This window comes from Cyprinus carpio, chromosome B18 (genome assembly GCF_018340385.1).
Source record: "Cyprinus carpio isolate SPL01 chromosome B18, ASM1834038v1, whole genome shotgun sequence".
Lineage (NCBI taxonomy): Eukaryota > Metazoa > Chordata > Actinopteri > Cypriniformes > Cyprinidae > Cyprinus > Cyprinus carpio.
Window position 1 is genome coordinate 8,760,968 of NC_056614.1, and position 15,745 is coordinate 8,776,712.

At 36.3% G+C, this 15,745-nt stretch overlaps 1 protein-coding gene across 2 annotated transcripts in view; it reads left to right on the plus strand.

The window, feature by feature from the left end:
- The first annotated feature begins 12,073 nt into the window (after nucleotides 1-12,073).
- Nucleotides 12,074-15,745, plus strand: part of LOC109088192 — a 32,027-nt gene continuing 28,355 nt past the window's right edge. Inside the window, exon 1 of one of the 2 annotated variants that reach the window (XM_019102353.2) lies at nucleotides 12,074-12,157. The gene's annotated coding sequence lies outside the window, so the exon portion shown is untranslated. The remainder of the gene's footprint in view (nucleotides 12,158-15,745) is intronic. The other variant, XM_042743747.1, reaches the window with a different exon arrangement.

Genomic DNA, 15,745 nt, shown 5'->3' on the forward strand with positions numbered 1-15,745 from the left:
TACTTATTCATTAGGTACTAGTACTCATTCATTAGATACTAGTACCTATTAAATAGATACTAGTAGTTATTCAATAGATACTAGTACACATTTATTATATACTAGTACTTATTCGAAATGTTACTAGTATGATTTTTTAATTGAACTCTACTGTAGCCCATTTGGACTAGTCATAACATAAGTCGAGTAAAACAGCAGATCTGACTAGTAAGATAAGAAAAAGTTACTAGTAGTAATTACAAAAGAAACTAGTGTCTAATAAAATAAGTACAACTACCTAATTAATAACCTACTAATATCTATTAAATAAGTACTGGTATCTAATGAATAAGTACCAGTATCTAAAAGTACTAGTATCTAATGAATGCCTTAAGAGTAATATTTAAATAGATACCAGTCACTACTGCAATAATCAAAAACAGAATAACTATGACTCCCTGTTCATTTGGAGATATCTTCAACCACATAAAGAAATAGTGAGAATGTATTTGGAGATATCTTCATTTAAACAGATCATTACATAAACATGAGTACCTCTACACCGTCCAATCAGAGTCCACATGTAATACAATACGCAGAATGAATTTGATTGTTAAGTAAGGCTTACTGGCTTTGTATATTAGCCTATATTGATACTTGGTTACCGTGAAAACACAAGGAAAGATTTGTTGTCCATTTATATATATATATATATATATATATATATATATATATATATATATATATATATATATATATATATATATATATATAATGACAGTATAATGATATGTTTAAGTCCAAATTCACTTGACAACATCAGTCGAGTCTTTGAAATAACGTATTATTGTAGTCTGACATGGTTTCATTAAACAGAATGAGGCAGAAAATCATGTCACTTTATATTATTATATACAGTGATAAAGGCTATATCGATTAGCATTGCATTTTAAACTTTATACGCGATATGGCTTGAAGAGCACAGATAAAACGATATATGGTCGTGGTCATTGTTTATTTTCTTCATGTTTCATCAGTAGAACATCTATCTGCATGTTAATCAGCTACTAGGCTACCCTCTCCATATGCAGGTCAGTTAGTTTAATGGCTACTGCCCCTGGCTCAGATGCATACCAGGAACACTCCAGATCTTGCCTTATGACACTCTCTCCTCCAATAGCCTGGCTTACAGCAAGACAAACACAGCCCATCACGTCTGCAATGCATTGTAGTACAGTCATGGCCAAAAGTTTTAGCAGCGTCATAAATTTTGTGTTTTGCAAAGTTTGCTGCTTCATTATTTGTAGATTATTTTTCCACTTTTCTATGGTGTACTGAAAAACAGTGATAAGCATATAAGTTTTAAAGGCTTTTATTGGCAAAAATAAATACATATTGAATTTATTTAATACACGAGTTTCACAATTTGAGCTAAATTACTGAAATAAATGAACTTTTCCATGACATTCTAATTTATTGAGATGCACCTATATGCAGTTATGTGTGCTTCACACATGAATACTGAAGTACAGTATGTAACGGCCACGCAATGTTTAACGTTATTCAGGTACATGTCTCTTTAAATATGTTTTGCTGTACGTTCGAATGCTGTTCCATCAGCGCACACGTACAGAGAGATGGATGGTCACTCTACCGCTGATTATCACAGCACTGTGTTTAACTTCTTTTGTTTCTGTTTGTTACATTACCAGAGTATTTTATTTCCCGTTTTGTACTTGCCCTTTCACATGTGTGTGAGAAGAGTATGCTGTGCAAACGACTATAAAAGCTTGTGGAACAACTTTCTGACCGCCTCGAGTTTTCTTCTTTTGCCATCTGTTTCATCCTGGTAGACTCGTCCTCTCTGGTAGACGTTACAAGTGTTATATGTTTAGTTTTGGTAAGTGAGTGAAACACAGTGATGACCACCAGGTTGCTAGGCTTGTATACATACAGTCAAAGTGTAGATGAATTACATCAATCTAAATATAATCTATAAGGCGTTTACGCTGTAGAAAGCGGAGCATCACTCAAATCTACCTTTACTGCAATTTTGTGATTTCTTCATTAATGCATTATGGCACAGTTTGGACATGCTGCTGAGCTGAGATTTCTTCGTCAGAACAGACTTACGATTTAATACTTAAATTAGGGTTTCTTTACTAAGATCAGGTTAACCTTACACTGATACCATTAAGCATGAAACACATAAAGACTGTTTTAATCATAATAGTGGTACCAATTCAAGCTACTTTATCTGCATTTAAACAAGCCAGCAAACAGGGACACAAATACGTATCTCAAGTCACGCCCTATTCTTACCTGGACTATCAAGCACACACTTTTTAGGTTGATGGTGTTTTAAGCTCATAACCTTTGTTTTATCATACCCACATTCTCCACCAATTACTCTAGCAAATCAGCTCAAAGGGGAAATATGAATCATAAATAGTATATGATTAAATATAAATATTTAGATCCGCTGTAAATATTTACTTGACATCTCAGTGTCAACTTTCTGTCAATTCTAAGAACGTTACTTTCCTGTTTAAGGAAAACAACTTTCTTACTGTACAATACTACTCAGAGCATATAGCTAAAATCTGAATGATTAGGGACTCCAGTTATGAACAAACAATAAACAACCTCAAGTGTGATACAAGTAAGACTTTATTAACTACATAAACACTTAAACTATTCTAACACACACACACACACACACATACAGTTGGTATAGGAAGAGGGGTTAAAGCTTTAGCAGTAAAGAGAAATAAAGACATGAAGCTATGATACAATTTGATATTCAGCAGATCTACAGCCTGAAGGTAAACATCAGTTTCTTAGTTCAAACACTGCATCAAACTCTGCATCTCCATAAAAACAAAAACTTCTCTGATCTGGTGATCAGTGATCTATAAAGGGTGACAATGTCACACCCTCAGGACTTGAGTGAGCCAATGAGGAATGGTAGTTTTGGAAGGAAGGGTTTACAACCTTTTTGTCCTCAGGCATATGTTTCACATATGGTGTTTGATTGGATGTTGATGAAGAAACTATTAAAGATTCTGGTAACACTAATACCTTCCATAGGTACCGACATATAAATATAAATAAACATTTAGATCATTAAAAATGCAGCCGAAAAATACCAAACATGGCATACCTGTGACCTCTGTTAGCAACAGTATGCAATTCTAAAATGTTAATTTAACCCTCTGGAGTCTAAGGGTATTTTTGGGGCCTGGAGAAGTTTTGTCATGCCCTGACATTTGTGCTTTTTTCAGTTTCTTGAGAAAAAAAATGTTATGCGTGGTTAGTGAGAACCTAAAAATGTTAAATCACTTGAAAAAGGCAATAAAACATACAGAAAATTGGTTCCCAGGACTTTTGAGAACTGGAGCTTGTAGCCTAGAATTTTTTTTTTCTAAATGATGTGAAAATCATCTTGTTTACTCACTTACAGAAAACAATATATTGATTTAAATTTTCTAAGACACTTTTTTTGTTGGTAAAAGTCATATGCGAGTAGGCGTCAACTATCATGAATTCACACCTGAGAAGACAAAGGCCTGCATAATGAGCTGCATAATGAGCCATTCAGTCATCTGTGTCACTGAGAGGGATGAGTTACAAGAAAGAATGTGAGGACAAAATAAATGTATATAATTTTATGTTTGTAGTTTATTTAGAATATATTTAATTATCCCATGTCTGTATACAAAAAAAAGTAGACCCTTTACAGATTCGATTGATGTATTGCTCTTATCTGTACGATCAAAACTGAAAGTGTAATTTAAGTTCTTTTCGGGGTTATCAGGACAAAATGCCTCAAAACGCGTATACGCGTTAATCGACTTCAGAGGGTTAAAGGTCAGTATTGACTAAATACAAAAAAAATGGGTTTTTAATCAATAATTAATAATTAATGTAAGGTAAGGAATGTGTGCTGCATAAATGTGACCATTCTTAAAGTAGCATACATGCATACATACTGTACTGCATTTACTACATTACTGTACTATACTACATACTATACACTACTATATGCTATATAAATACAAATACACTTACACACTGCTATTATGCAATGAAATGGTTTTCAATTAAGGTCCTCCAGACAGCACTGCCATTTGCATTGGCAGCATTGTGCTCCTCTCCTTCATCCTCTGTGTGCTCAATTCGGTAATCCACTTCAAATTCTGATAGTACCTCATCTCCAAGTCTTTTCCCAAGTTTATACAGCAATGCCAGAGCAACGGTGACTGACAGTGTTGTAACAAGCTTTGTTCGAAGCCCATTTTCCAGGCAGGGAAACTGCTTTTTCCAAACACCCTCTTGACAAGACCTCTTGCTTGCAATGTGATAGGTGTTTTTTCGTTTCTCAGCTGGCGTTGAAGGATTCAGGATGGGTGTCAGTAGGTAGGCGCAACAGGGGTATCCATTGTCACCTACTAGGTGGCCCTGAAATGCATGGCTTTCAAGCAGAGCGCAGAGGTGGCTGTTACCAAAGATCCTGCTATCATGTGTATATCCTCGAGCTACAATGTTGGTGATTTGGGCCTTCTCATCACAAACAACTTGAACATTGATGGAACAGTAGCCCTTCCTGTTGCGAAACAGCTCTCCATTTTCTCCACCTGGGTTTTGAATGGGAATGTGAGTACAGTCAATTGCTCCTATAACTCCTGGAAAACCAGCTCTTCTGTAAAATCCAGCAGATGTTTCTCCTGTTGGGGCAAATCTTATATACTGATTTTTCAAGGCTGCAATTGTCTGTGATACTCTCAAAACTCTGCTCAGTGTTGACTTGTGTACTCCAAAAAGGTCCCAATCCACCATTTGGAAACAACTAGTAGCGTAAAAGTGCAAGGCTGTTAAAAACTGGAGCATGGGAGGTATGGCTGCATTTCGGTCACTGCCATGTCTAATTGCAGGTTCAATTTTTTGATTTAATCTCATCACAGATTTCTTGCTGAATCGGTACCGCTTTGAAAATTAATCACTATTATAAAACTCAACAGGGTTGAGACGGTCCCTTTTTTTCCTGCAAGGAACTCTTTCATTTTCTCCAATCCACCAAATAAATGCTGCCATTTTGAGAATTTAAACCTTCTCAACAGCAAGTTTAAAGTTAATCCTTAACTGAAATTTAAATCTGAGTTTAAAGTGATGGAGCAACAAGATTATAGTTAATCCAGGATTATTGTGAAAATAAATCCAGGGTCAAAATGATGGTTTAAATGTAAGCCTGCTTATTTTTAAACAAGTTTTAAAGTTTGGTGCAACGGAATTATTAGATAAACCTTGATTTAATCTAGATTAAAGGTTAATCCTTGTTGGTGCAACCCACCCTAAGACTTGATGGCTGCTATGTTAATTCTTCGTCATCAGTTAGGAACCTAGGTGTGCTATTTGATAGCAATTTTTCCTATCTTTCCTAAACTGCATTTTTCCATCTCAAAAATATATCTAAATAACGACCTATGCTCTCAATGTCAAATGCAGAAATGTTAATCCATGCGTTTATGACCTCAAGGTTAGATTATTGTAATGCTTTATTGGGTGGTTGTTCTGCACGCTTAATAAACAGACTTCAGGTGGTCTAAAAACACAGCAGCAAGAGTTCTTACTAGAACCAGGAAGTATGACCTTATTAGCCCAGTTCTGTCAACACTGCATTGGCTACCTATTAAACATTGTATAGATTTTAAAGAATATTATGCGATAATGGCGCGATGAGTGTATTTAGCAGTGTGTAGCAGCATAGAGAGTTTGTTGAGTAAAATTGCAATAAAAAACTGAATTAGAATGAAGGAATAAATGTCACTGAAACTAATGAACAATTTAGTCTAAAGATTCTTGGGTTGCACTTTATTTTACAGTACGTGTACATACATGTACTTATAGTGTACTTACAGTGTATTTATCTAAGAAAGTTCTGGTAATACAAGGTAACTACATGGGGTAGGATTAGGTTTAGGGGTAGGTTCAGGGTTAGTACCTAGTTATTACATAGTTATTGTAATTGCTAAAATAAGTACATAGTATGTACATGAGTAACAGGGCTGTAAAATAAAGAGCTACCGATTATTGGCATGGTAGCTTTTCTGCAATGTCGAACAGGCCATTAGTGTCTACAGGTGGAAAAATATATCTGATTATAATGTTATGAAAAGCATCTTCTGGTTCTTATCAGATATGGATTTGGTGCACTTGTACACTGTCCCTATCAAATAAACTACAAATAATAATGTTTTTATGGTAAACTATATCAGTTGTATACTATCACATTAAACTACTAGTTTATACTTCAGAGATTTAATATAACTTCAGTGCCTTATGGTAGGGTAAGATAAAATGCTGGCTCAATTTACCCCACAGTATTTGGCTCACTATGTCCCTATGTCCCATAGCTGCCATTTTGGAAAGAAAAACAAAACAAAACAAAACAAAACAAAAAAAACTAGCTTGCTTACTAATTCAGGCTAATATTTAGCTAAATGATTTACATGGTTTTATACATTGCTAAATCACTTATATGCATCATAAATATTTTTAGACCTGGATAAATTTACTTTGATGTAACAGCCATTACATATGTTATGCTAAAATTTTTGTTTATGCTAAAAAGTTTTTAAAGTAATAGGGTGCCTCCCATTCCACCCGTGTGTTTCTTCTTTTCACAGTCTGGCAGAAATTATGGGCGGTTTCAAAATATATGGTTACAAGACAATAAAATTGTACAGTTGGCAAGATACAGGGGGTGGGCCAAATTACTCAACCACTGGCTCATCTTACCCACCTCTCCCCAATTTTAAGGACATGTTTACAGATCTTACTGTGATTTAAAAAAAAAAAAAATCCTTGAAATGGTTCTACACCTTTATTTGAGTCCAGCTGTGTTTGATTATACTGATTGGACTTGATTAGGAAAGCCACACACCTGTCTATATAAGACCTTACAGCTCACAGTGCATGTCAGAGCAAATGAGAATCATGAGGTCAAAGGAACTGCCTGAAGAGCTCAGAGACAGAATTGTGGCAAGGCACAGATCTGGCCAAGGTTACAAAAAAACTTCTGCTGCACTTAAGGTTCCTAAGAGCACAGTGGCCTCCATAATCCTTAAATGGAAGACGTTTGGGATGACCAGAACCCTTCCTAGAGCTGGCCGTCCAGCTAAACTAAGCTATCGGGGGAGAAGAGCCTTGGTGAGAGAGGTAAAGAAGAACCCAAAGATCACTGTGGCTGAGCTCCAGAGATGCAGTCGGGAGATGGGAGAAAGTTGTAGAAAGTCAACCACCACTGCAGCCCTCCACCAGTCGGGGCTTTATGGCAGAGTGGCCCAACGGAAGCCTCTCCTCAGTGCAAGACACATGAAAGCCCACATGGAGTTTGCTAAAAAACACCTGAAGGACTCCAAGATGGTCTGATGAGACCAAGATTGAACTTTTTGGCCTTAATTCTAAGCGGTATGTGTGGGAGAAAAACCAGGCACTGCTCATCACCTGTCCAATACAGTCCCAACAGTGAAGCATAGTAGTGGCAGCATCATGCTGTGGGGGTGTTTTTCAGCTGCAGGGACAGGACGACTGGTTGCAATCGAGGGAAAGATGAATGCGGCCAACTACAGGGATATCCTGGACGAAAACCTTCTCCAGAGTCTCAGGACCTTAGACTGGGCCTTCCAACAAGACAGTGACCCTAAGCACACAGCTAAAATAACGAAGGAGTGGCTTCACAACAACTCCGTGACTGTTCTTGAATGGCCCGGCCAGAGCCCTGACTTAAACCCAATTGAGCATCTCTGGAGAGACTTGAAAATGGCTGTCCACCAACGTTTACCATCCAACCTGACAGAACTGGAGAGGATCTGCAAGGAGGAATGGCAGAGGATCCACAAATCCAGGTGTGAAAAACTTGTTGCATCTTTGCCAAAAAGACTCATGGCTGTATTAGATTAAAGGGGTGCTTCTACTAAATACTGAGCAAAGGGTCTGAATACTTAGGACCATGTGATATTTTAGTTTTTCTTTTTTAATAAATGTGCAAAAATGTCAACAATTCTGTGTTTTTTCTGTCAATATGGGGTGCTGTGTGTGTACATTAATGAGGAAAAAAAATGAACTTAAATTATTTTAGCAAATGGCTGCAATATAACAAAGAGTGAAAAATTTAAGGGGGTCTGAATACTTTTCGTACCCACTGTATATTCCTCAACAGAGTCTCTTGATGTGGTGATACTTGGGAATGAATCAAGAGGTCTAAAGTGTACATACAATGTCTCTAAACTATGACATCTGATTATAGTCCCTCGAACATATTTTCCGTTCATTTACTACACGTCAACCATCACCTCCATTTTGAATCTGACATGCACAACTGACCCTGAACCGACTGGTGTTTCCTGTCTCCTTATCATATTGTTTGCCAACATCAGGGAGCTGGTCCATGATCAGAAGTGGCCGCTTCCACCAAAAAGACTCAGAGCCAAAATGAAAGCAATATATTAAATGTTATATATATATATATATATATATATATATATATATATATATATATATATATATACAGGGTGCGATTTGTGAAAAAAACAGAGTGGGGGGTGCTTTTGAATTTTTTTATGAAATGTTTTTAATACGACGGATATTGTATTTAGTGTGATCTCAGTTTAATAAAAACATTGTAAGCCTACGTTAGGCCTATTAATTGTAATGATTTAATGTCCACGGTTATTCAAACAACAAATTACATAGAGAAAGCGAGCAAAGAACACAACGGAGCTTTTTGAAACTCCGAATCAGTTAAACCATTGCGTCGCAAAATTATTCACTGTTTCGAAGCGCTCCAATCGGATCGCGTATCGCGAATCATTTAATTCAGATCGGGACGTCAGAGCGGGTTTGCATGATGTTTTTATCCCCACCGGGGATACAAGTTATTCAGCAGAGGCAGGGATGCATAGACCAGAGGGGGGGGAATCCCCCCCATCCCCCCCGGCAAATCGCACCCTGTACATATATATATATATATATATATACATATATATATATATATATATATATATACACATACATACATATACTTGGTCATATTAAAAGATATATATATCTATATATACTTTTGGACTAATTCCTCTTCCTTTGTCAAACTAACAATAAAACCACCTTAAAAACTTTTTACTACCTTTCTATTATGATTTTTTCATACTTTTCAACCTCCTTATAGGTGTCAAAATCACTGTTTTCTCCTTGTCGCACACCCAGACTTTTAAACTTCAACAATGAAAATACAGTTTTAAAATATGACTTATCTGGTTACTATTAATATACCTGAATTAAGCACTAGTAAAATAATTAAATACATAATAGTATTTCGTATAAGACCACTATCAATTTTACTTTTTATACAAAATATAGCTGTTGCATAGTATTGGTGTCATTTCCACCACAACACTGTAATGTCCCTTTAAAAAGTTTGTGTGAAAGATTGTTTAGGTGGTTTCTATAGAAATGTTCAGTGACATCAGAGCACAAATCAACAACAAATGAAGAAAAATCAAGGTAAATATTGCTTGACTAGTTAATATATTTATTCTACGTCATTTCCAAACATGCTGTACCTTCAAGGGTGTTTTTAAAAAGCTAAAAAATTAAGTTACATACTGTAAGAGTGTTTTGCATACATGAAATGCTGAGTATTAATTCAAAGCTAATCAGTGAAGCTATCTTCCTTTTTTTTCACAAAAAACGACAGAAATGCCATTTCCACCACAATCATTTCCACCACACTGCCCTCTGTGGTGGAAATGACAGCATGTGGTGGAAACTACATCCATGGTTACAAAGTACAATTGATATGGATTGCAAGAGTAGATTTGTGTAATACTTTTTATATTATAATATATTACAATACTTTTTATATTTATATTATGATATTATTTGTATTTCTAAATTATATTACTTTTATATTAATTGATTTCATTTTTATCTATTTTTAAGATGCCACCTAAGACAACAAAAGAAATGTCACAGGCCTATGGGGACAAAATAAAAGCTGATCCTATAAACTATGAAGAGAGACTTAAAAGAGACAAGGAGAGATACCTGAGGAAAAGCTGAGTAGTAAAAGCAATTGCAGATCTGTCAAAGCGTGAGCAATGCAAACAAAGGAGACAATGGAGAATCAATCAAAGAAATAGATGAGAGGAGATTAAAGGGGTCATATGATGCGATTTAAATTTTTCCTTTCTCTTTTGAGTGTTTCAAACTCTTGGTGCATAAAGAAGATCTGTAAAGTTGCAAAGACTAAAGTCTCAAATCCAAAGAGATATTCTTTCTAAAAATAAAGAGTCAACCACGCACTTCTAAAACGGCTCGTTCTAACATGCCCCCACATGTCTACATACAAAGGAGGTGTAACTCTGATTCTCGCTGTAGTGTTGTTGCTGCCGCTGCTGCTGTTGTGGAGATGCTGTGTGTTTCATTGTGAAAGCGAAACTACTTTGTTTGGCCTTCCAAAAGAGGACGATATCCACTTCGTCATGCCTAGGGCTGATCTGTGCTGGTCGCTGAGGAAATACATAAATTTCGCACTGTGAATCGGCAGATTGACTTTAACCATAGACAAAGTGGAGTCCAGCCCAGAATTGTCACATGTTGTTGCTGCAAGCCCGCCGGCCGCTCCTTCGTCAAATCCGCCGGCTGCGCCATTCTTAAGCCCACCGGCCACCGCTCACTCAGCCTGCTGTCCGTTCCTCACTCTAGGCCACTGGTCGTTCCTCAGTTCCAACTTTGCAAGGACAGTCTGGTGCTTCTGATTCACAGCCTGTAAGTATGTTTTTTTTATATTCAAAGAATTTGCTACAGATGATTCAAAAGCGAGTTATGAGCAGTGTAGAGTAGCACTTGTTGTTTGTTGTTTCTCCAGACATGGTTTTATGTTTATGTGGTGCGATACGCAATGCAACGCGTAAAAAGACAGTATAAGTCATTATAATCAGTAATTATTTCACCGCATAACCACATTGCATTACACCAAATACACAACATAATGTTATTTTTAGCAGCATCATATGACCCCTTTAAAAAATGATACTCACAATGTGGGGGTATATTTTTACAACAACACTCTCTTGTTATGTTGCCTTGCAGCCAGAACAGGATATTGACCTGCCCCCACACCACCTTCTGCCCGATCTCAATCCCAAAAACATAGGGGAAGGAAAAGGGTAGCAAGAAACCGTCAAAAAGTGTATGCAGCACTGTATGAGAGTAATGCCAAGCTTGAGAAAGCTTTGTGAAAGGCACAGAAATACCGCCAGCAGTATGATAGACTGATGAAAAAAAAATGAGGCAGGCTGACTCCAATTGACTTTAATGAGTGTGATGAGTTTAAGAATTTTTCTAATAAATATCTCTACTGTTTCTCTACATTCACATTAATTCATTGTCATTTCCACAACACCCTGTCATTTCCACCACCACCCTGTCATTCCCATCACCACACACATTTTTTTTTAATATTTAAAAAGTTCTCATCACACATTAAAAATGTATCCACAATTTATGAGATCATGCTCTACTTAATATAAAAATTCAAGTAATTTATTTTCTAATAAGCTCTTCCCCAAACCAATATTACATTTCAGAGTGTTACAGGTGCACAGTTCAGCATTTGGTCCTTAGGGCAGTTAATTTATCTCATTGACAAATGTATAATTATTGTACATTGTGGAAAAACTGGTAAAACTAGTTACAAAATTGATCTTAGACAATTCTTGAGTGGCATAAGTTATTTTATTTTTAAATAACAGCTGTATATTGGGATGGGGTGGAAATGACTTTTTTTTTTCATTGCAGGTCGGGAAAAAAGTAAAATATTAATGGTTTATGAGTCAATTTGATTTTGTAATGTTACAGACCTTAAAACTAGACAAAATATTTAAACTTATGAGACTTGACTTTTGAACAAGTTTTTTTTTTATTCAACTTCACAAGGCTAAAAGTGCCCCTAGTTGAAGAAACGCCAATAATATTAAAACAATAAAGCACAATTTATTGTAAAATATTTGAATGCTTAAATAATTCGTCAGCCACAATGCTCTCCCCACCTATTTCCTGTTTGCGTCACTCACTGACTGCTTTTCTCCTTCAAGCAAACGGCAGACGGAGGTGCGAGGTTTGTGAGCTAAATTACTTTTTGCCGATTTATTTTGATATCTGTGGGCTTTATATCTTCTGATTTAATAAAGCTTTGTTTGTGTTATTTTATGTGTCGAGCAAGCGACTGAGTGTGTTTGAAATTGTGTTATTGACATTGAGACTATTGCGGTTGGTGTCTGATACTGTATTTCAGTTTTAGCTTTAGCAGTAGCATTACACCGGTAACTTACATGTGTTCTAATCTATCCAGCACGGTGCAACAGAGTAAAACAGAATTTAGGTTACACAGTCACATTGTTTATTAATGAATTAAGTGCATTCTAGAGGTAAATGCCATATTTGTGTTGTTTAATAAATCCCGGCGACGATATGACCTTGTTAGTTAACCGGTGATGCGGTTTATCTGGTGACTCTTCCGGTTTTCAGGTCATCCGCTCCAGATATGATGTAACGACCGCAGCAGATTCGCCGATTGTGAAAACACAAACTGACAGGATATTAAGCTGTCTAATAAACGCAGACTTGCTCATTACATGACGTTTGTATTCTTGTAAAAATTACAAGTAATTGGTGTGATCACTCGTAATGTTACGGAAAATAAAAATGTCTGCTTTGCACGGTTTTCGAACGCGCACTAAAAAACAGCTGATTTACAGACGACAGTAATTTACGAACTGAGCTATGTGTCTTCGGTAGGTCAACCGCAGATTTTTGGATTGAAGTCTGTATTTTATTCTCGAGGAATCGCGGAAACTGTTAACTAGTGACCCGTGTTTACGTATTATGAACCATGGTTTTATTATAGTAAAATTATATTACATCTTATGGTTTATGATGTTAAAGTATATTTCATGGAGTCTCAGACAAAAGTAATTTGTGGCCACTATGGTTTAATTACAAACGCCATCGTTATACTACTATAGTAAAAACATGGTAAATTTTCATCAGCGACTAGCTGATGTCTCATTTGATGCATGTCGAATGATGTAATAACGTAACGTTGTTTCTTCGTTGTTTTCGCTGTTATTTTTCGTAGAATTACTTTGGAAACATTTGACTTGATTTCTTATTTGATTGTTGTAGTTAATGAAATGTAACTTTCTAGTTGGAACGCTGCTTATAAAGTATTATGCCGCCTTTCCACTGCACACGACATTCGGACAAGACTGTCGCATTTCTCCCTTTAGTGGCAGTCGCGCAGAACTTTCAAACTGGTCGTGCAGCAACCGTTACCTCGGCATATTCACCATGGTAAAATTAATAATTTTAATGAATATAATTAATGTATGAATGCATAGCCAAAAATCAAATGACCCCCCCCAACATAAAAACAGTAGGTTTTATAGGGCTAATCAACGTAAATTATGATTTAATAATTATAAAATAATTATTTCTGCCATTATTCTAAAGCACCATTTCACAGAAATAGTGTTTAAAGAATAATGTTGAAGTGAACAAAAATATAAATGCTTTACGTGTTAACTTGTGACTTGTGTTCACTAACGCAAAGAACTTATACTGGCAAGAAGTGAAAGCCAAGAGAACTTTTAAGTTGCAACAGCGGCACCCAGCAGCAGCCCTCTTCTGCCATTTTGGAGTCAAAGCGATTCGGCGGTTCGCTAGCTTCTAGCATAGACAGTAAAAGAAATGGACACAGCGGATTCAACAGAGACAAGTGACGTCAATTAGAAGCACGCACTTCCTGAGGAAGAGCAGACTCTTCTTCTTCTTCTTTTTTCATTTTTTGGCAGATTGCAACCATGACTTTTAAAGGTGCATACCGCCACCTACTGTATCAGAGTATGTAACATGAGCTATATCCATTGGTACTACTTTATATCAAAAAAAAAAAAAAAAAATTCTATATCCTATTGTATATCCCTATATTTTTTAGATATTGTATAACTGCTTTCTGTGTATCTTTTACCCCATCTCCTGTTGTGCCTAATAAACCTTCAAGGTTCCACTTCCTTCCTGTCTGACTTATCTTTTGTTTTAGCCTCATCCTCTCATCTCTATATTTCTTACAATATAGCAATACATGTTCTACATCTTCCTTGGACCTACATTCCAAACATTCATCTGATGGACTTTTGCCCATTAAAAACAGTGTTTTATTTAACCCTGTGTGATCAAACCTTAGCCTGGTTAAAACACTCTCCTCTCTTCTGTTACTTCTATTCACACCCTGAGCATTAATAGATTTTTGCAAGCTGTAATATTTCCTTCCACTTTTATCCACATCCCACCTATCCTGCCATTTCTTTAACATTTCTTTTTTAATTATCGCCTTAGCTTCTCCTTTTCCAAGAGGTATATTTATGACATTGTTCATCTTAGTTGATTTTTTTGCTATATTGTCTGCTCCCTCATTCCCTTGTACACCTGTGTGGGCAGGTACCCAGCAGAATCTCACATCTATCCGTAGTCTTCTGTAATCTAAATAAACTTTGTTGAATTTCTAGCATTAGATCTTCTCTATTAGATTTCATATTTGAATACTATAAAGAGCTGCTACAGAGTCAACACAACACACCACTCTGTCTGGTTTTACTTCCTCAACCCACTGCAGTCCTACAATAATCGCCATCATCTCTGCCGTGTACACTGATGCCTGATCGGGTAATCTTTTCCCAATGCTTATATTCATTGTTGGTATATATATTCCTATTCCTACCTTGTCCTCTTCATCTTTAGATCCGTCTGTATACATATCTAAATAACTGTAATATTTGTTCCTTATGTACTGACTTGCCAAATGTCCTTTCCTACTCTCTTCCCATTCATTTTTTAATTCCAATATATTTAAGTCTATCTCAGTTCTTGGAAATAACCAAATAGGGATATTACTGATAGGTGTAGGGGAGTTAAGCCATATATTATTTACTCTATATTCCTCTGATTTAGTCTTTATTACCCATCCAAAACCATTACCTTTAAAAGAACTATACTCCCAACATTCCTGAATAATGCTCTTAGCATGGTTTTCAAACCCACATCCACTTAAGCGACTCCAGTATATAAGCATGAGTTTATCTCTTCTCAGGTCTGAGGGCACTTCTCCTAACTCAACCTGGATTGCTTTAATTGGTGTTGATCTCATTACACCTGCACAGATCCTCAATGCTTTATTACTAACTCTATCTAACTTCAATAAATGGGTTTTAGCTGTTGCTCCATAAACATAACATCCATAATCTATTGTTGACCTCATTAGAGCCCTATAAATATACATTAATGATTGTTTATTTGCTCCCCAATCTTTCCCCACTACCGCTCTCATTAAATTAATGACTTTCTTGCATTTTGATTCCACCTTTTCAATGTGTATTTTCCATGTTCCCTTTTGATCTAACCAAATACCAAGATATTTAAAATGATCTACTGTTTCCATATTGTGGCCATATAACTGTAGCTTCTGTTTATCTATCCCTTTCTTCCTGGTAAATATCATATGACAGGACTTACTTGTAGAAAGCTTAAATCCCCAATTATACGACCATTGTTCTACCTTTCCTATTGCTTCCTTGATTTTACTTCTCACCCTTATGGCATCTCGTCCTCTTACCCATATGGCCCCATCATCTGCATACAGAGCTGACCC